Genomic DNA, 22,500 nt, shown 5'->3' on the forward strand with positions numbered 1-22,500 from the left:
AGGCCGCCCTGCGCGGGGGGATGCCGATTCGGATAAAAAAAGGACCGTCGGGATGTGGTAAATAAAATATCACGCTCTCATAATTTCATAATATCAATAAGATCATGCATAAAGCAAGAGGCTGAGTCTGTGGTATCAGGTTCATAAAGGGATTTATTCCAATAACTCGAGTCAAAGGGAGAATATTTCCATCACCAAAATTGGATCTGGAAAGGGGCTCAAAAGTATTCTCAATATTCTCAAAACATTATTCACAGAGTACAGTATATATACATTTCTCAATTGTACGTAAGCAAAAGAGCAAGAGAGAATGAGATAAGAGCATGTGGGCGTGTAAGTAGGCGTGAAGGTGGGCGTCCATGTGGGCGTCCACTTGATGATAATGGGTAATTTGTCATGTGTGGGTGGATACCTGGAGAATCCTGCAATGTCAGCAGAAATATTTGGCAGAGATGCGTGCGCAGTCGCATGACGTGTGATAGACGTGCAACTAGAGGAAGAAAGGGACTTGACATTTAGCTCTACATGTGGAGACAAAAGTCTGGGGTTATGTCAACCTAATCCCAAATCATATCTAACATCCTATGTTTAAAGAACTGTGTTATCCAAAAAGAAAGGTCTCTCGAACAAAATCTATTCTATACTGACTGTGAGTGCGTGTACAAGCGTCTAAGTGTCTACACTAAATGCGAGGGGGTAGGAATATTCCATGGTAACAGGGCTATGAATTACTTGCATGAGGACAGAGAAGCCGGGCCTTTTGCTCGGTAGCTGGAAGAATGTTTACTTAAACTACTAGACAGGAATGCATTGGGCAGGGAACGGAGCAGATAATTTCGAAGGTGAAATACAGTTTTTGGCAGAGAATAGGCTGATGTCAGGCTTCGTGAGCCGCGCAGAGAATGAGACAAAGTTCATGGTCACAGATGCAGGCTCAGACTGGAGCTTTCAGAGGCAGAAGGCAAGAAGAGTTTGATGACAGAATCAGGGCCTACTTGCCTGGACTGTAAAATGGCATAAGTGAACCATATAAAGCCGGTGGCCTTTCATACTTAGGAATGGAATATCCGGCCTATTCATGGCGGATCTGACAGAGGACATGTTGACGGTGGACGCACATGTGTTTGCGTCTTCATAACTGGAACTGGAGGGAACATACATGTACTTGTGATTTATACATGAAACCGTTGGGGTCCAAGATAGGGGACATAACTGATCATAAAAATCCATATTTCCACATTCCCTCCTTGTCCCCTACTTGCCCGTCAAGAGATATCAATCTTCATCAATCCATTGATCTGTTCATATAGCATCATTTGTTCTTCTTTTTTCTTCTGGGACGAACGAAATCTTGGTGGTGGAATACACGATGTGGCACACAGACCACAAATCGCTGGTCCACATTGTAGGCATAAGCAGCAACTGAATAGTATGAGAAAGCCAATACCTAGGAAGGATAGGACCCTCCATCCAAAGGTAGATAATACACTCCAAAACCAACCGGACCAAGTCCAGGTGCCTGGATTCTGGTGTATCTGGCTTACAATCTTATGAAGGCGAGTTATGGCTTTATATACAGATGGCGAATTTTCTGGTATGAAAAATGCAACAGCTTGATTTGATGACCCTACAAGCTCCGCCCCTATCGGCCAGGATAACGTCAAGGACAAGACTATTTTGAAGCACAACAATCCGCATAGCAGACTGCTCTTCTGTTAAATTGCCTAAGGCGGAAATAGTTTCGTTCACTACTGCTTCAAGGGTTCTGGTTAATCTACGTATCAGCTTACTATTGGTAACTGTACCTATATAGGGAAAGAAACCTTTATTGAAATCTGTGTATTTTTCCCATGCTGTTTCAGTGTAATCGACAATTGGGAGATCTCTCTGCTGTCTATTGTGTACTAAATGAGTATTTCTATGATAATCAGGAGGAGCTAGGAAAACAGGTGGTAGGAGGAATGCTATGTAACAGGTACCATCCCAATCTAGAGGTAGGCGTATATATGCGGTCTGGCCACATATAAAGTAGGAATGACGAGAAGCTCTAAATGTAGACTTGCCTTGATCACTGAATTTTATTACAGTGGTGCATTTACTATGGCCCATGTGTATGGAGCCATTCTTTCTTATACATAATTCCCCTTCTACTGGGAATACGGACATGGCGGGCAAGATTGGTGGAGCTTCATATTCAACGTTCAGGATCATGAGGTTAAGTGTAAAATTACCTAATCCATATACTTCATTTCTTAGATCAGTTCCTGTTCTTTTGGGAAGTCCCTCCTTGTTAGGGTAGCAGACTTTAAGCAAAACTAAGTTCAGGTTTCCCCATACCCAGTTGTCTTGATAAACTGCGGAATTCGAATCTAGGGAATTAATCAAACTAAACCATGCTCCACAGGAGCCATTGTGTGTGAACGGATAGAGAAAGAGGGGCAAAACTCCCTTATAGTTCTGATAGGGGGGGAGTCTGCCACAGACCCAGCAGTCTGTAGCATTGCTAGTCTGATGTGAATGGTGCAGCATCTGAATAAAGGTATTGTTGCGTAAGGCAAGTCGATATGATAGCTCATAGGATGGCAGATCACTAAATGTGTGCTTTATGGTATCATTAGTGGAGGAGTATAAGAGTGAGGCAATAGGAGGAAAAAATAGCATGTAGTATTAAGCTGATACATATTATCGTGATGCACATCTTGCTTTTTCTTATCAATATTATTGTCCAAGATCTTATGCAAGCCAGAATACATGTTCAACCGCTTCACCACCTAGTGGACTTAATTGATCAAACGGGTTCTGACTTCTTAGATCAAAGTTTAGATTTGTGGAAACTTCTGGGGAGTCTCCTCTAGAAAATGGTGTTCAAAATCCAAAATCCAAGTTTAAAGTCTTTTTCCTTTGTAAAAGAGTGGTGAAGGTGCACTTTGACTTTAACGGCCGTCCCCGTGGTCCAGAGCACTGACTTTGGCGCCTTCCATCCAGGAGCGATGGAGTATTCTTTGACCTGGGTGTTGTCAGGGAAGGCGGCAGCAACCTGCGAACAACAAGAGAGTAGTGCAGACATCAAGGAAGCCAGGTAATCTGTCAGCATGTTATTATCTTTTAGGCATTGGAGTGCCCCACATATTTGGTGGTCTACCAAAGACCACTTCATAGGGAGATAAGCCTGTTCTAGAATGAGCTACCATTCGCATGTAAAAGAGGGCAACCGGCAGGGCTACCATCCAATCTATACCTTTGTCTGCGCAAATTTTTAATGTCTGATTATGTCTTTCTACAAGGCCTGCTGCTTCAGGATGTCGCACACAATGGAATTTCCAGGTATACCCTAACAGAAGGGACACCTGCTTCATTAGTACCAGAACATATTTGTAACCTCTACATCTGTTTATTTGGATATAATCCATTTGGAGCACTTCAAAAGGGTGGTCAGGTGGATGGAATCCACCTTGTTCCATCGGAATGCCTTTACCTGCATTGAATTGGCAACAGATCATACATGTTCTGACCTTTTGTTTCGCTGCTGCACGCAGGTGCTTGTTGAACCATATATTCTGTAAGCTATCTATCATTGCTTTCTCTCCTAAGTGTGCAGGACTATGTGCGGTATTTATGATTATTTGTACCATTGAATCAGAAAGAAGCCATGTGGATTTGTCCTTGTCATCCAACCCTGATCAGTCAGTACCCCTCCTTGTTCCGACCATTTCTTTAATTCGTCTACAGTAGCATGTGTCTGTATGTCTTGTACATCCTTGGAAGGATCCCTAACTGTCATGGCTTTGGACACTTATTAAACCTGTAACTTTGTCATGTCTAGTGGGGTCTGAGCTGTCTGTTTAGCTGTTCGGTCTGCCAGATCATTGCCTTGGGAAATGGTATCTGTGGCTCTAGTATGTGCTTTACATTTTAGGATAGCTATGGCTGTTGGTAAATGTATTGCTTCCAGTAGGGCTTGAATATGGGGCCATGCTGTATCTTGACCCCATGAGAGGTCAAGAAACCTCTTTCTCGCCAGAGAATCGGTGTAAATGTTCACTCTCAGGTGCTTAGCTCTTATGCACGCTTGTGTCAGGGCGATGAGCTCTGCTGCTTGTGCTGACAATATGTCTATTCTTTTAGTCTCTATTATTACAGTATCAGTAGTCACTGCATATGCTGCCACTAATTCTCCCGCCCCTGTCCTCATGCATGAGCCGTCAACTTATAGTGTTAGGTCGGGGTCTGGGAGTGCAACGTCTGTCAAGTCTTGTCTTGGTTTAGTCACGGTATGTATTACTTCAACACAGTCGTGTGGTGAAACGCTTTCTGTACTGGAGGGCAAAAGGGTAGCAGGATTCAGTATGTTGCATCGTCTGATCTCTATGTGTGGTTGAAATAACGCTGGCTCATAGCCTGTCAGTCTAGCTACAGTCAGGTGTCGTGTTTGTGTCCGGTTCAAGAGAACCTCTACTGCGTGTGGTACTTGTACTGTCAGAGGGTGGCCCAGCACTATCAAGTCACTTTGTCTTATGGCTAAGACCGTTGCTGCAACTGATTTTAGGCACGCAGGCAAAGCCTGTGCTACTGGGTCTAATGTACTAGAAAAATAAGCACAGGGCTCGTGTTTTCCTGCATGATCTTGTGTTAGGACAGATAGTGCTGTTCCATCCCGCTCTGTCACAAAAAACATAAACGATTTGTTGTAATCAGGGTTTGCTAAAACTGGTGCTTGACATAAAGCTCTCTTTAATTCTTCAAATGCCACAGTGTGTTCTTGTGTCCAAGGGAGGACTTTAGTAGAAGCTGTATTAGGGGCTTGGACTAATTCCCCTGAAAGATCACAATAAAACATGAGAAAAAGGGGAAAGCACCATACCTATTTCCTCGACTTAATTTCTAAGGGGGCTAATTTCTAAGGGGCTTAATTTCTTAAGGGGCTAGCGGGAAGCGAACCTCCTCAGGGGCCAGCAGAAAGCCAATATTCTCCTCCTTCCCCCCCTTTTTTGACAGGAGGAAATCTGAAACAGATTTCACTGCTGTCAAACACTATCAAACCCTGTGTCTTGTCAACACTATTAATCCCTGTGTGTAGCTACTGGGCGTAAGCAAAATTATAGGAGATACACAGCGTATTTGAAACGGCGAGAAATCCTTCAAATTAATGTACAAACCTCATTGTGTTAGCTCATAAGCTGGCCAAATGACATCTCATATGCAAATGTCCCTATTACATGAACCTACACCAACCTGAAGTCAATATTAATGCTAGTAGGCCCTAATAGGAATGCTAAATTACCTAAATATTCGGAAAACCAAGTTTAAGAACAGTTGTTAAAGTTGATAATTAATAATTTATCTGCTAAAGAAATCAGTCATTTTGCAATAATTTCCACCTATACAATAAAGAGCCTAATTTAAAAACGAGTCAACTTTTGGGGCCACCACTTACAAGAATGAGCTTACTAAAGCAAACTTTAAAAAGGAAATCCTGTCAGATATTTTCTCATTACCCTAAATACCGAGCCTCATTTGTCACTCTGTGGTGGCAGTCCTTATTTAAAACAGGCCTTTCAAGAGTTAAGATGCGAGTGTACAGATCATAATTGTTCCTCAATGTCCAATCTGGAAACATATGACCGAGGCTGCCTGTCTATAAGAGAAAGGCAGTCATGTGAAAAATATTTTAGTCTTGCATAATTTTTCCTTTTATTTCATTCATCTCCAACACCAATTAGACATACACTGATAACGTGTTGTCTGCTATTTTGACAGCATGATAAAGGTAATATCACGTCTGTGAAATTTAGTAATTGTGAACAAGTTCCAGCCAAGCGCTGTGCAAAGATCGCCGTCGTCACGACTATCTCTGTACTTGCACAGGAGAACTTGGTATTAAACGCTAAACAGACTGGTCAATACAACACAAAAACAAAACATATATAAAATACATATGCCAAGCCATCAGTATACCAAGCACAGAAAGCATAGACAATTGCACTAACATATATAAATGAGCAGCGATGCGCAATTACAGTACCTACAGCTCAGAGGCGAACATTCTGGCCTGCTTAATTTGTCAGGCTTATAATCAATAATTCATTTACCTGCCCTATACACCCCCATCTGAAATCACCGTGTCAAGTCTGACACACAGAATCAGCAATAATAATCAAAAACGAAGAACACACGAACCTGTTTGTTTTCTTTTATAAAAACGGAATCAGCAATAATAATCAAAAACGAAGAACACACGAACCTGTTTGTTTTCTTTTATAAAAATGAGCTATGCATCTTCGTCAACACAATGTACCCTAATGTCCCAGACGAAGACGCACCTCTCATCTCTCCTCACAGACTTTTAACCACTGGATCATTTATCCAATGCAACTGGTGGCAGCTTGTGGCCACAATTCAAAAATGTCTGAATTTGAAAATCGTTTTTATATAGGCACATAGCCCTTAAAATTCCAAGCAAGAGCAACATTTTACTTTCTGGCCAGAAGCAATATAGCATTTTCTAAAAAATAAAACAAATCTTCTCCATAGACATTTCCTCGGGGCACTTGTTTTGCACAGAATAGAACAAGGGAATCTTTCTCGACTTACAGTTTTCAGCTGCCCTGTCTTATCAGAGAAGCTAAAAATAGCCCCTCAGCGCGGCCTGAGCCTGGGCTGCCAGCCATCTTTTTTTGTTTTTCCTACTCCTTGCCCCCAAGGCTCTCCGCCTGCAGGCATTACACAGATGCGATGTCAGAGAAGCTTTCTAAGCAGTGCCTCTGTTCTGCTCCTCTCACCGGCCCCCACCTACACTGGCTACAAGGTCAGAATCTGTCTCCGATTTCTGTATCACATTCTGCTCTACACAGCCCCCACCTTCTCCTCACTCTGAAGCTGTCAAAGACAAAAAGACTACTCAATTCCATAAAAACTGCAATAATTCGCCCAATTGAAAAATTATTTTTACATACAATTTGCACTCAGGGGGTCATAATCTCACAGACTTGACCCAGCACATTGGCTCACTGGACCACCAAGAACACAAACCTGTATTCTTGAACAATTTGCAAATTCGAAATACCCACAATTCTTTTTTTTTTTTTTTTTTTTTTTTCAAGCTAAACTTTTCAAAAATTACTCTTTCATAAGTGTTTCGTTGTCCATCTACTTGTTCTGCTTTTACTCGGATACCTTCCTCAACTAACATATTTTCTCGAACTTTATTTGAATTCTCCTTACTCTTCTCTTCCTGTCTACGTGCTTTTTCCGTACGTCTATACGATTCTTTACGCCATAATTCAATGGCATCTGTCTGTTACTGTCTGGCTATCTTTTTCCATAATTCTTCTTCCACTCTCATGATGCAATCTGCATCCCATGTCCCAACTGCGGGCCACCTCTGACTTTCTGGTAAATCCCTGGTGTAGTCTACCCATAAATCAAGAAATAACATAGCGTCTAAGCCGTGTTTATGATACATGAAGTACCCTGGAGTGTCCCTAGGAGGAATAGGAACAGCTTCTTCGAGTACCCCTTTTCTAGTTGTGATCTGTCTTAATTTCGAAAAGAGCGGCATATTGAGAACTGATCTGATACTTGATCTTGAACAAACTTAATACGATAAACACAATAATGAACAGTCATTCACACCACAATATGCAGAACGTACTTAAAACATTTAACATTTAACATTTAACGAACAACAATGATGGCCATTGGGAACACTAACTAGGTGATTCTGAATTATATACTAGACATACTAGATATACTGCTAAACAGTACAGATACACTGCTGAAACAGTGCAGACCGGATTTGTGTACCCCAACCCGTCTTGACCGGCACAACCTATGTGCACGTCAGAACGCCTCCCCGGCAATGGTACTCACCGGGTAGCTCGGAACGGAAGGCCTCGGAACTGAACTGGACTGGACTGGACCGGACTGGACTGGACTGGACTGGACTGGACCCGACTCGTGACCTGGATACTTCGGGACTTCGGAATCTGGTGGGCCTCTGTATACCTCGGACACAGCTCTCTCGCAGGTGGGCTCTGGGTAGGACAATCTGCGTTCCTCACCGCCTCGTATGGATGCCTGGTCGCAGTCTGTCCCCTTCGTTGGCCTGAGGGAGTTGGCGGGAAGACCCGCGACGTGCGCGCTTGAAGTCCATCACGGCTATGGAAGGGGGCAAAACTGGACCTTCATCTCCGGCGTGTGGAGAAAGAGATTAAACTGTTCGGGCGCCATTATGTGGTAAATAAAATATCACGCTCTCATAATTTCATAATATCAATAAGATCATGCATAAAGCAAGAGGCTGAGTCTGTGGTATCAGGTTCATAAAGGGATTTATTCCAATAACTCGAGTCAAAGGGAGAATATTTCCATCACCAAAATTGGATCTGGAAAGGGGCTCAAAAGTATTCTCAATATTCTCAAAACATTATTCACAGAGTACAGTATATATACATTTCTCAATTGTACGTAAGCAAAAGAGCAAGAGAGAATGAGATAAGAGCATGTGGGCGTGTAAGTAGGCGTGAAGGTGGGCGTCCATGTGGGCGTCCACTTGATGATAATGGGTAATTTGTCATGTGTGGGTGGATACCTGGAGAATCCTGCAATGTCAGCAGAAATATTTGGCAGAGATGCGTGCGCAGTCGCATGACGTGTGATAGACGTGCAACTAGAGGAAGAAAGGGACTTGACATTTAGCTCTACATGTGGAGACAAAAGTCTGGGGTTATGTCAACCTAATCCCAAATCATATCTAACATCCTATGTTTAAAGAACTGTGTTATCCAAAAAGAAAGGTCTCTCGAACAAAATCTATTCTATACTGACTGTGAGTGCGTGTACAAGCGTCTAAGTGTCTACACTAAATGCGAGGGGGTAGGAATATTCCATGGTAACAGGGCTATGAATTACTTGCATGAGGACAGAGAAGCCGGGCCTTTTGCTCGGTAGCTGGAAGAATGTTTACTTAAACTACTAGACAGGAATGCATTGGGCAGGGAACGGAGCAGATAATTTCGAAGGTGAAATACAGTTTTTGGCAGAGAATAGGCTGATGTCAGGCTTCGTGAGCCGCGCAGAGAATGAGACAAAGTTCATGGTCACAGATGCAGGCTCAGACTGGAGCTTTCAGAGGCAGAAGGCAAGAAGAGTTTGATGACAGAATCAGGGCCTACTTGCCTGGACTGTAAAATGGCATAAGTGAACCATATAAAGCCGGTGGCCTTTCATACTTAGGAATGGAATATCCGGCCTATTCATGGCGGATCTGACAGAGGACATGTTGACGGTGGACGCACATGTGTTTGCGTCTTCATAACTGGAACTGGAGGGAACATACATGTACTTGTGATTTATACATGAAACCGTTGGGGTCCAAGATAGGGGACATAACTGATCATAAAAATCCATATTTCCACATTCCCTCCTTGTCCCCTACTTGCCCGTCAAGAGATATCAATCTTCATCAATCCATTGATCTGTTCATATAGCATCATTTGTTCTTCTTTTTTCTTCTGGGACGAACGAAATCTTGGTGGTGGAATACACGATGTGGCACACAGACCACAAATCGCTGGTCCACATTGTAGGCATAAGCAGCAACTGAATAGTATGAGAAAGCCAATACCTAGGAAGGATAGGACCCTCCATCCAAAGGTAGATAATACACTCCAAAACCAACCGGACCAAGTCCAGGTGCCTGGATTCTGGTGTATCTGGCTTACAATCTTATGAAGGCGAGTTATGGCTTTATATACAGATGGCGAATTTTCTGGTATGAAAAATGCAACAGCTTGATTTGATGACCCTACAAGCTCCGCCCCTATCGGCCAGGATAACGTCAAGGACAAGACTATTTTGAAGCACAACAATCCGCATAGCAGACTGCTCTTCTGTTAAATTGCCTAAGGCGGAAATAGTTTCGTTCACTACTGCTTCAAGGGTTCTGGTTAATCTACGTATCAGCTTACTATTGGTAACTGTACCTATATAGGGAAAGAAACCTTTATTGAAATCTGTGTATTTTTCCCATGCTGTTTCAGTGTAATCGACAATTGGGAGATCTCTCTGCTGTCTATTGTGTACTAAATGAGTATTTCTATGATAATCAGGAGGAGCTAGGAAAACAGGTGGTAGGAGGAATGCTATGTAACAGGTACCATCCCAATCTAGAGGTAGGCGTATATATGCGGTCTGGCCACATATAAAGTAGGAATGACGAGAAGCTCTAAATGTAGACTTGCCTTGATCACTGAATTTTATTACAGTGGTGCATTTACTATGGCCCATGTGTATGGAGCCATTCTTTCTTATACATAATTCCCCTTCTACTGGGAATACGGACATGGCGGGCAAGATTGGTGGAGCTTCATATTCAACGTTCAGGATCATGAGGTTAAGTGTAAAATTACCTAATCCATATACTTCATTTCTTAGATCAGTTCCTGTTCTTTTGGGAAGTCCCTCCTTGTTAGGGTAGCAGACTTTAAGCAAAACTAAGTTCAGGTTTCCCCATACCCAGTTGTCTTGATAAACTGCGGAATTCGAATCTAGGGAATTAATCAAACTAAACCATGCTCCACAGGAGCCATTGTGTGTGAACGGATAGAGAAAGAGGGGCAAAACTCCCTTATAGTTCTGATAGGGGGGGAGTCTGCCACAGACCCAGCAGTCTGTAGCATTGCTAGTCTGATGTGAATGGTGCAGCATCTGAATAAAGGTATTGTTGCGTAAGGCAAGTCGATATGATAGCTCATAGGATGGCAGATCACTAAATGTGTGCTTTATGGTATCATTAGTGGAGGAGTATAAGAGTGAGGCAATAGGAGGAAAAAATAGCATGTAGTATTAAGCTGATACATATTATCGTGATGCACATCTTGCTTTTTCTTATCAATATTATTGTCCAAGATCTTATGCAAGCCAGAATACATGTTCAACCGCTTCACCACCTAGTGGACTTAATTGATCAAACGGGTTCTGACTTCTTAGATCAAAGTTTAGATTTGTGGAAACTTCTGGGGAGTCTCCTCTAGAAAATGGTGTTCAAAATCCAAAATCCAAGTTTAAAGTCTTTTTCCTTTGTAAAAGAGTGGTGAAGGTGCACTTTGACTTTAACGGCCGTCCCCGTGGTCCAGAGCACTGACTTTGGCGCCTTCCATCCAGGAGCGATGGAGTATTCTTTGACCTGGGTGTTGTCAGGGAAGGCGGCAGCAACCTGCGAACAACAAGAGAGTAGTGCAGACATCAAGGAAGCCAGGTAATCTGTCAGCATGTTATTATCTTTTAGGCATTGGAGTGCCCCACATATTTGGTGGTCTACCAAAGACCACTTCATAGGGAGATAAGCCTGTTCTAGAATGAGCTACCATTCGCATGTAAAAGAGGGCAACCGGCAGGGCTACCATCCAATCTATACCTTTGTCTGCGCAAATTTTTAATGTCTGATTATGTCTTTCTACAAGGCCTGCTGCTTCAGGATGTCGCACACAATGGAATTTCCAGGTATACCCTAACAGAAGGGACACCTGCTTCATTAGTACCAGAACATATTTGTAACCTCTACATCTGTTTATTTGGATATAATCCATTTGGAGCACTTCAAAAGGGTGGTCAGGTGGATGGAATCCACCTTGTTCCATCGGAATGCCTTTACCTGCATTGAATTGGCAACAGATCATACATGTTCTGACCTTTTGTTTCGCTGCTGCACGCAGGTGCTTGTTGAACCATATATTCTGTAAGCTATCTATCATTGCTTTCTCTCCTAAGTGTGCAGGACTATGTGCGGTATTTATGATTATTTGTACCATTGAATCAGAAAGAAGCCATGTGGATTTGTCCTTGTCATCCAACCCTGATCAGTCAGTACCCCTCCTTGTTCCGACCATTTCTTTAATTCGTCTACAGTAGCATGTGTCTGTATGTCTTGTACATCCTTGGAAGGATCCCTAACTGTCATGGCTTTGGACACTTATTAAACCTGTAACTTTGTCATGTCTAGTGGGGTCTGAGCTGTCTGTTTAGCTGTTCGGTCTGCCAGATCATTGCCTTGGGAAATGGTATCTGTGGCTCTAGTATGTGCTTTACATTTTAGGATAGCTATGGCTGTTGGTAAATGTATTGCTTCCAGTAGGGCTTGAATATGGGGCCATGCTGTATCTTGACCCCATGAGAGGTCAAGAAACCTCTTTCTCGCCAGAGAATCGGTGTAAATGTTCACTCTCAGGTGCTTAGCTCTTATGCACGCTTGTGTCAGGGCGATGAGCTCTGCTGCTTGTGCTGACAATATGTCTATTCTTTTAGTCTCTATTATTACAGTATCAGTAGTCACTGCATATGCTGCCACTAATTCTCCCGCCCCTGTCCTCATGCATGAGCCGTCAACTTATAGTGTTAGGTCGGGGTCTGGGAGTGCAACGTCTGTCAAGTCTTGTCTTGGTTTAGTCACGGTATGTATTACTTCAACACAGTCGTGTGGTGAAACGCTTTCTGTACTGGAGGGCAAAAGGGTAGCAGGATTCAGTATGTTGCATCGTCTGATCTCTATGTGTGGTTGAAATAACGCTGGCTCATAGCCTGTCAGTCTAGCTACAGTCAGGTGTCGTGTTTGTGTCCGGTTCAAGAGAACCTCTACTGCGTGTGGTACTTGTACTGTCAGAGGGTGGCCCAGCACTATCAAGTCACTTTGTCTTATGGCTAAGACCGTTGCTGCAACTGATTTTAGGCACGCAGGCAAAGCCTGTGCTACTGGGTCTAATGTACTAGAAAAATAAGCACAGGGCTCGTGTTTTCCTGCATGATCTTGTGTTAGGACAGATAGTGCTGTTCCATCCCGCTCTGTCACAAAAAACATAAACGATTTGTTGTAATCAGGGTTTGCTAAAACTGGTGCTTGACATAAAGCTCTCTTTAATTCTTCAAATGCCACAGTGTGTTCTTGTGTCCAAGGGAGGACTTTAGTAGAAGCTGTATTAGGGGCTTGGACTAATTCCCCTGAAAGATCACAATAAAACATGAGAAAAAGGGGAAAGCACCATACCTATTTCCTCGACTTAATTTCTAAGGGGGCTAATTTCTAAGGGGCTTAATTTCTTAAGGGGCTAGCGGGAAGCGAACCTCCTCAGGGGCCAGCAGAAAGCCAATATTCTCCTCCTTCCCCCCCTTTTTTGACAGGAGGAAATCTGAAACAGATTTCACTGCTGTCAAACACTATCAAACCCTGTGTCTTGTCAACACTATTAATCCCTGTGTGTAGCTACTGGGCGTAAGCAAAATTATAGGAGATACACAGCGTATTTGAAACGGCGAGAAATCCTTCAAATTAATGTACAAACCTCATTGTGTTAGCTCATAAGCTGGCCAAATGACATCTCATATGCAAATGTCCCTATTACATGAACCTACACCAACCTGAAGTCAATATTAATGCTAGTAGGCCCTAATAGGAATGCTAAATTACCTAAATATTCGGAAAACCAAGTTTAAGAACAGTTGTTAAAGTTGATAATTAATAATTTATCTGCTAAAGAAATCAGTCATTTTGCAATAATTTCCACCTATACAATAAAGAGCCTAATTTAAAAACGAGTCAACTTTTGGGGCCACCACTTACAAGAATGAGCTTACTAAAGCAAACTTTAAAAAGGAAATCCTGTCAGATATTTTCTCATTACCCTAAATACCGAGCCTCATTTGTCACTCTGTGGTGGCAGTCCTTATTTAAAACAGGCCTTTCAAGAGTTAAGATGCGAGTGTACAGATCATAATTGTTCCTCAATGTCCAATCTGGAAACATATGACCGAGGCTGCCTGTCTATAAGAGAAAGGCAGTCATGTGAAAAATATTTTAGTCTTGCATAATTTTTCCTTTTATTTCATTCATCTCCAACACCAATTAGACATACACTGATAACGTGTTGTCTGCTATTTTGACAGCATGATAAAGGTAATATCACGTCTGTGAAATTTAGTAATTGTGAACAAGTTCCAGCCAAGCGCTGTGCAAAGATCGCCGTCGTCACGACTATCTCTGTACTTGCACAGGAGAACTTGGTATTAAACGCTAAACAGACTGGTCAATACAACACAAAAACAAAACATATATAAAATACATATGCCAAGCCATCAGTATACCAAGCACAGAAAGCATAGACAATTGCACTAACATATATAAATGAGCAGCGATGCGCAATTACAGTACCTACAGCTCAGAGGCGAACATTCTGGCCTGCTTAATTTGTCAGGCTTATAATCAATAATTCATTTACCTGCCCTATACACCCCCATCTGAAATCACCGTGTCAAGTCTGACACACAGAATCAGCAATAATAATCAAAAACGAAGAACACACGAACCTGTTTGTTTTCTTTTATAAAAACGGAATCAGCAATAATAATCAAAAACGAAGAACACACGAACCTGTTTGTTTTCTTTTATAAAAATGAGCTATGCATCTTCGTCAACACAATGTACCCTAATGTCCCAGACGAAGACGCACCTCTCATCTCTCCTCACAGACTTTTAACCACTGGATCATTTATCCAATGCAACTGGTGGCAGCTTGTGGCCACAATTCAAAAATGTCTGAATTTGAAAATCGTTTTTATATAGGCACATAGCCCTTAAAATTCCAAGCAAGAGCAACATTTTACTTTCTGGCCAGAAGCAATATAGCATTTTCTAAAAAATAAAACAAATCTTCTCCATAGACATTTCCTCGGGGCACTTGTTTTGCACAGAATAGAACAAGGGAATCTTTCTCGACTTACAGTTTTCAGCTGCCCTGTCTTATCAGAGAAGCTAAAAATAGCCCCTCAGCGCGGCCTGAGCCTGGGCTGCCAGCCATCTTTTTTTGTTTTTCCTACTCCTTGCCCCCAAGGCTCTCCGCCTGCAGGCATTACACAGATGCGATGTCAGAGAAGCTTTCTAAGCAGTGCCTCTGTTCTGCTCCTCTCACCGGCCCCCACCTACACTGGCTACAAGGTCAGAATCTGTCTCCGATTTCTGTATCACATTCTGCTCTACACAGCCCCCACCTTCTCCTCACTCTGAAGCTGTCAAAGACAAAAAGACTACTCAATTCCATAAAAACTGCAATAATTCGCCCAATTGAAAAATTATTTTTACATACAATTTGCACTCAGGGGGTCATAATCTCACAGACTTGACCCAGCACATTGGCTCACTGGACCACCAAGAACACAAACCTGTATTCTTGAACAATTTGCAAATTCGAAATACCCACAATTCTTTTTTTTTTTTTTTTTTTTTTTTCAAGCTAAACTTTTCAAAAATTACTCTTTCATAAGTGTTTCGTTGTCCATCTACTTGTTCTGCTTTTACTCGGATACCTTCCTCAACTAACATATTTTCTCGAACTTTATTTGAATTCTCCTTACTCTTCTCTTCCTGTCTACGTGCTTTTTCCGTACGTCTATACGATTCTTTACGCCATAATTCAATGGCATCTGTCTGTTACTGTCTGGCTATCTTTTTCCATAATTCTTCTTCCACTCTCATGATGCAATCTGCATCCCATGTCCCAACTGCGGGCCACCTCTGACTTTCTGGTAAATCCCTGGTGTAGTCTACCCATAAATCAAGAAATAACATAGCGTCTAAGCCGTGTTTATGATACATGAAGTACCCTGGAGTGTCCCTAGGAGGAATAGGAACAGCTTCTTCGAGTACCCCTTTTCTAGTTGTGATCTGTCTTAATTTCGAAAAGAGCGGCATATTGAGAACTGATCTGATACTTGATCTTGAACAAACTTAATACGATAAACACAATAATGAACAGTCATTCACACCACAATATGCAGAACGTACTTAAAACATTTAACATTTAACATTTAACGAACAACAATGATGGCCATTGGGAACACTAACTAGGTGATTCTGAATTATATACTAGACATACTAGATATACTGCTAAACAGTACAGATACACTGCTGAAACAGTGCAGACCGGATTTGTGTACCCCAACCCGTCTTGACCGGCACAACCTATGTGCACGTCAGAACGCCTCCCCGGCAATGGTACTCACCGGGTAGCTCGGAACGGAAGGCCTCGGAACTGAACTGGACTGGACTGGACCGGACTGGACTGGACTGGACTGGACTGGACCCGACTCGTGACCTGGATACTTCGGGACTTCGGAATCTGGTGGGCCTCTGTATACCTCGGACACAGCTCTCTCGCAGGTGGGCTCTGGGTAGGACAATCTGCGTTCCTCACCGCCTCGTATGGATGCCTGGTCGCAGTCTGTCCCCTTCGTTGGCCTGAGGGAGTTGGCGGGAAGACCCGCGACGTGCGCGCTTGAAGTCCATCACGGCTATGGAAGGGGGCAAAACTGGACCTTCATCTCCGGCGTGTGGAGAAAGAGATTAAACTGTTCGGGCGCCATTATGTGGTAAATAAAATATCACGCTCTCATAATTTCATAATATCAATAAGATCATGCATAAAGCAAGAGGCTGAGTCTGTGGTATCAGGTTCATAAAGGGATTTATTCCAATAACTCGAGTCAAAGGGAGAATATTTCCATCACCAAAATTGGATCTGGAAAGGGGCTCAAAAGTATTCTCAATATTCTCAAAACATTATTCACAGAGTACAGTATATATACATTTCTCAATTGTACGTAAGCAAAAGAGCAAGAGAGAATGAGATAAGAGCATGTGGGCGTGTAAGTAGGCGTGAAGGTGGGCGTCCATGTGGGCGTCCACTTGATGATAATGGGTAATTTGTCATGTGTGGGTGGATACCTGGAGAATCCTGCAATGTCAGCAGAAATATTTGGCAGAGATGCGTGCGCAGTCGCATGACGTGTGATAGACGTGCAACTAGAGGGAGAAAGGGACTTGACATTTAGCTCTACATGTGGAGACAAAAGTCTGGGGTTATGTCAACCTAATCCCAAATCATATCTAACATCCTATGTTTAAAGAACTGTGTTATCCAAAAAGAAAGGTCTCTTGAACAAAATCTATTCTATACTGACTGTGAGTGCGTGTACAAGCGTCTAAGTGTCTACACTAAATGCGAGGGGGTAGGAATATTCCATGGTAACAGGGCTATGAATTACTTGCATGAGGACAGAGAAGCCGGGCCTTTTGCTCGGTAGCTGGAAGAATGTTTACTTAAACTACTAGACAGGAATGCATTGGGCAGGGAACGGAGCAGATAATTTCGAAGGTGAAATACAGTTTTTGGCAGAGAATAGGCTGATGTCAGGCTTCGTGAGCCGCGCAGAGAATGAGACAAAGTTCATGGTCACAGATGCAGGCTCAGACTGGAGCTTTCAGAGGCAGAAGGCAAGAAGAGTTTGATGACAGAATCAGGGCCTACTTGCCTGGACTGTAAAATGGCATAAGTGAACCATATAAAGCCGGTGGCCTTTCATACTTAGGAATGGAATATCCGGCCTATTCATGGCGGATCTGACAGAGGACATGTTGACGGTGGACGCACATGTGTTTGCGTCTTCATAACTGGAACTGGAGGGAACATACATGTACTTGTGATTTATACATGAAACCGTTGGGGTCCAAGATAGGGGACATAACTGATCATAAAAATCCATATTTCCACAGGGAAGGGGCCTGAGCGGCAGGTGCGTACCCGGGCCCCTGGGGGCCCCGACGGGCGGGCCCGGGCGCTGCCTTCCCCGTCTCGCCATCGCCAGACCTCACGGAGGTCTGACCCAGCAAACCCGGCGGAAAAAGGACCATCGGGAAGGGGCTGAGAGGCAGGAGCGTACCCAGGCCCCTGGGGGCCCCGGCGGGTGGGCCCCGGCTCTGCCTTCCCCCCTCTCGGGATCGCTGGACCTCACGGAGCCCTGACCCAGCAAACTCTGAGAAAAAGACCCATCGGGAAGGGGGCTGGGAGGCAGGTGTGCGCACCCGGGCCCCTGGGGGCCCCGCTTCGGGCGGGCCCAGGGGCTGCCTTCCCCCGTCTCGGGATCCACGGACCTCACGGGGCTCTGACCCAGAAAACTCGGAGAGAAAGGACCATCGGGAAGGGGCTGAGAGGCAGGAGCGTACCCGGGCCCCTGGGGGCCCCGGCGGGCGGGCCCCGGGTCTGCCTTCCCCTGATTCAGTATCGCCAAACATCACTTTGGTCTGACTGACCCTCTCCCTAGTAATCCGGAGGAAAATTACCCCCCTTTCTTGTAATCCGTGCGCACGAGGTGACAGAGGTGACCCACGGCGCGAACGTACCCGACCTCCTGGAGCCCTCGCTGGGATCCGGGAGGCAAATGGACCCTCATCGAGACTTCCAGGCAAGCTCGGCCATCTGGTCGCCCCATAGGAAAGCATTGGGCGCGACCAGATGGCCGAAGGGGCCTGCGCGACCAGATGGCCGAAGGGACGTGCGCGACCAGATGGCCGAGGGGACAGGCGCGACCAGATGGCCGAGGGGATAGGCAAAAGGGAAGGGGAAGCCTCCCCGGGCCCTCCGGACCCCGCCCCGGGCACCCTGACGCGCGGCAGGACCCGGGACGGAGCCCGGGGCGGGGAGGCCGCCCTCCCCGGGGCCCCGCCGGGGCTCCGGAACCCAGACGAGCGAGGGGAGGCTCCCCGGCCACAACGGAACCCCGTCCCGGGCCTTTGGCAGTGCCGCAGGCCGGGGGACGGGGCCCGGGGCCGGAGACCCCGACCCGGGGCCCGGCCGGGCCCCTGGACCCAGCCGGGGCTCCGGGGACCGCAGGCGCAGGGGAAGCCTCCCCGGGCCCTCTGGACCCCTCCCCGGGCACCCTGCCACGCGGCAGGACCCGGGACGGAGCCCGGGGTGGGGAGGCCGCCCTCCCCGGGGCCCCCAGGGGCCCGGCCGGAGCTCCGGGACCCAGACGAGCGAGGGGAGGCTCCCCGGCCCCAACGGAACCCCGTCCCGGGCCTTTGGCAGTGCCGCAGGCCGGGGGACTGGGCCCGGGGCCGAAGGCCTCAACCCGGGGCCCGGCCGGGCCCCTGGAACCAGCCGGGGCTCCGGGGACCGCAGGGGAAGCCTCTCCGGGCCCTCCGGACCCCTCCCCGGGCACCCTGCCACGCGGCAGGACCCGGGACGGAGCCCGGGGCGGGGAGGCCGCCCTCCCCGGGGCCCCCAGGGGCCCGGCTGGAGCTCCGGGACCCAGACGAGCGAGGGGAGGCTCCCCGGCCCAAACGGAACCCCGTCCCGGGCCTTTGGCAGTGCCGCAGGCCGGGGGACTGGGCCCGGGGCCGAAGGCCTCAACCCGGGGCCCGGCCGGGCCCCTGGAACCAGCCGGGGCTCCGGGGACCGCAGGCGCAGGGGAAGCCTCCCGGGGCCCTCCGGACCCCTCCCCGGGCACCCTGCCACGCGGCAGGACCCGGGACGGAGACCGGGGTGGGGAGCCTGCCCTCCCCGGGGCCCCCAGGGGCCCGGCCGGAGCTCCTGAACCCAATGCAGCCACGGGAGGCACCCCGGCCGCAACGGAACCCCGGCCCGGGCCTTTGGCAGTGCCGCAGGCCGGGGGACGGCGCCCGGGGCCGGAGACCCCGACCCGGGGCCCGGCCGGGCCCCTGGACCCAGCCGGGGCTCTGAGGACCGCAGGCGCAGGGGAAGCCTCCCCGGGCCCTCCGGACCCCTCCCCGGACCCCTCCCCGGGCACCCTGCCACCCTGCCACGAGACCGGGGCGGGGAGGCCGCCCTCCCCGGGGCCCGGCCGGAGCTCCTGAACCCAATCCAGCCACGGGAGGCACCCCGGCCACAACGGAACCCCGTCCCGGGCCTTTGGCGGTGCCGCAGGCCGGGGGACGGCGCCCGGGGCCGGAGACCCCGACCCGGGGCCCGGCCGGGCCCCTGGACCCATCCGGGGCTCCCGGGCCCACAGGCGCAGGGGAAGGCCCTCCGGCCACCCTGCCACACGGCAGGACCCAGTTGCCGGCTGAGGACCGAGAGGGGTCCCAGAGTACCCTGTCCCTAGTAATCCGGAGGAAGGCTACCCCCCCGTTCTTGAAACCCGCGCGCTGCGAGTGACGGAGGGGACCATAGGCGCGGACGCGCCCGGCCTCCTGGAGCCCCGGCTGGGATCCGAGAGGCAAATGGACCCTCATCGGGACTTCCAGGCCTGGCCCTGCCATCTGGTCGCCCCATTGGAAAGCATTGCGCGCGACCAGATGGCCGAGGGGAAAGGAGCCACCAGGTGGCCGGCAACTGAAAGGACTCCCGCCTGCCCACCCACCAGGGGCTCGGGGTGGGGACTCTGCTTCCCGGCTGGGCCTCAGGCACGGGGAGGACCACCGGAGCTCTCGGGGCCTGGGCGTACCCGGGGGAGGACTGCCCGGGACCCGTGGAGCCCGTCCCTGGGCACTTTGCCATGCCGCGGCCCGGAGGAGGGAAGCCCCGGAGGCCTGGGAGGATGTTGCCCGGGCGTAGCTCATCTGGTCCCCGGCAATGAACCACACAGCCCCAGCATGGGTGTTCCGGCATACCCTGCCCCTACTAATCCGGAGGAAGGATACCCCCCTTTCTTGTAACCAGCGCGCTGCGAGTGATGGAGGGGACCCTAGGCGCGGACGCGCCCGGCCTCCTGGAGCCCCGGCTGGGATCCGGGAGGCGAATGGACCCTCATCGGGACTTCCAGGCCGGCTCGTCCATCTGGTCGCCCCATTGGAAAGCATTGCGCGCGACCAGATGGCCGAGGGGAAAGGAGCGACCAGGTGGCCGGCAACTGAAAGGGCTCCCGTCTGCCCGAGCCATAGCGGTAGGGTTCCCGCCTGCCCACGCAAGGCTCCGTGGCTGCAGGGCTCCAGGGCTCCGGGGCTGCAGGGCTCCGGGGCTGCAGGGCTCCGGGGCTGCAGGGCTCCGGGGCTGCAGGGCTCCGGGGCTGCAGGGCTCCGGGGCTGCAGGGCTCCGGGGCTGCAGGGCTCCGGGGCTGCAGGGCTCCGGGGCTGCAGGGCCCTGGGCCTGCAGGGCTCCGGGCCTGCAGGGCTTCAGGGCTCCGTGCTGAAGGGCTCCAGGGTCTGCAGGGCTTTGGGGCTGCAGGCCTCGGGGGACGCCCGGGGGACCCATGGAGCCCATCCTGGGCACTTTGCCTCGCCGCGGGCTGGAGGAGGAAGCACCCGACGCCCCGGGGAAGTGTCGTCCGGGCTTGGCCCATCTGGTCCCCGCCTGAGAACCGCAATCCCCAGGAGGGGTGTCCCGGCATACCCTGCCCCTACTAATCCGGAGGAAGGCTACCCACCTTTCTTGTAACCCTCGCGCTCCGAGTGACGGAGGGGACCCTAGGCGCGGACGCGTCCGGCCTCCTGGAGCCCTGGCTGGGATCCGCAAGGCGAATGGACCCTCATTGGGACTTCCAGGCCGGCCCGGCCATCTGGTCGCCCCATTGGAAAGCATTGCGCGCGACCAGATGGCCGAGGGAAAGGTGCGACCAGATGGCCGGGACCGGAAGGACTCCCAGCTGCCCACACCGAGCCATAGCGGTAGGGCTCCCGCCTGCCCTTGCAGGGCTCCGGGGCTCTGCACCAGGGTCCCTTGTCCCGGGCAGATGGACACTTGGCAGGCCGCAGGACGTGGGATCCCAGGCCCTGACCAAAAATCAGGAGGCCCGGGGCCGGTCCCTGCTTCTCAACACAGCCAGGCTGGGGAGGTCGGGGAGCCTGCCCAAGCACGAGGGACCCGTCCCGGGCACACAGTCCATGAGGTTGTGCGCTCGTTTTCCACAATTTTCTTCAGAATAGTGCGTAGTTGCGCTAGGCAAAGTCCGCCCAGCCCTACTCAGGATGTGCTCTCGTTTTCCACAAATTTTTTCAAAATTCTGCGTAGTGGCGCTACGCAAAGTCCGCCCAGCCCTAACCAAACTCCTACTACGCAGTGGAAAGGACTTAGCCAGCCACCCACCCACCTGGCCCGGTCCCTGCTTCTGATCCCAGCCAGGTCTGGGGAGCCTCCCTTCGCCCAATGGACCCCGTCACGGGCACCCGGACCCTTACCAGGCCGCAGGACAGGTTCTCACAAACCACACGGTTGTATAGGGGTGGGCAGAAAACTACGCTCCGTCAGCGTAGCAGATAAAGCCAGCCACTCCTGCACACCGGCCCGGTCCCTGCTTCTGATAGCAGCCAGGCCGGAGAGAGCCTCCCTGGGCCCCGGTGGACCCCTGTCTCCAGCACCTAGACCCTCGGCTGTCTTGCAGGACGGGGGTGGCTCACGCACCCCGGGGCCCGCCGGACGGTGCAAGAGCCCCGGGCCCGGTCCCAGCTTCAGAACCCTAGCCAGGCCGGGGAGAAACTCCCTGGGCCCCGGTGGACACCCTTCCCCAGCGCATGGACCCTCGGCTGGCTTGCAGGACGGGGGGCTCCCGCTCCCTGGGACACTGGGACGGAGCACAAGCCCCGGACCCGGGCCCAGCTTCCGAACCCTAGCCAGGCCAGGGAGAGCCTCCCCGGGCCCCGGTGGACACCCTGTCCCCAGCGCCCGGACCCTCGGCTGGCTTGCGGGACAGGGGGCTCCCGTACCCCGGGACGGAGCTCCAGCA

The 22,500-nt window shown here is 49.1% G+C and overlaps 1 long non-coding RNA gene across 1 annotated transcript in view; it reads left to right on the forward strand.

Moving 5' to 3' along the window:
- LOC146813722 (uncharacterized) overlaps positions 1-22,500 on the forward strand; it is a 156,829-nt gene that overhangs the window by 111,843 nt on the left and 22,486 nt on the right. The window lies entirely within an intron of this gene.

The sequence above is a fragment of the Triturus cristatus genome, chromosome 6 (assembly GCF_964204655.1).
Source record: "Triturus cristatus chromosome 6, aTriCri1.1, whole genome shotgun sequence".
Taxonomy (NCBI): Eukaryota; Metazoa; Chordata; class Amphibia; order Caudata; family Salamandridae; genus Triturus; species Triturus cristatus.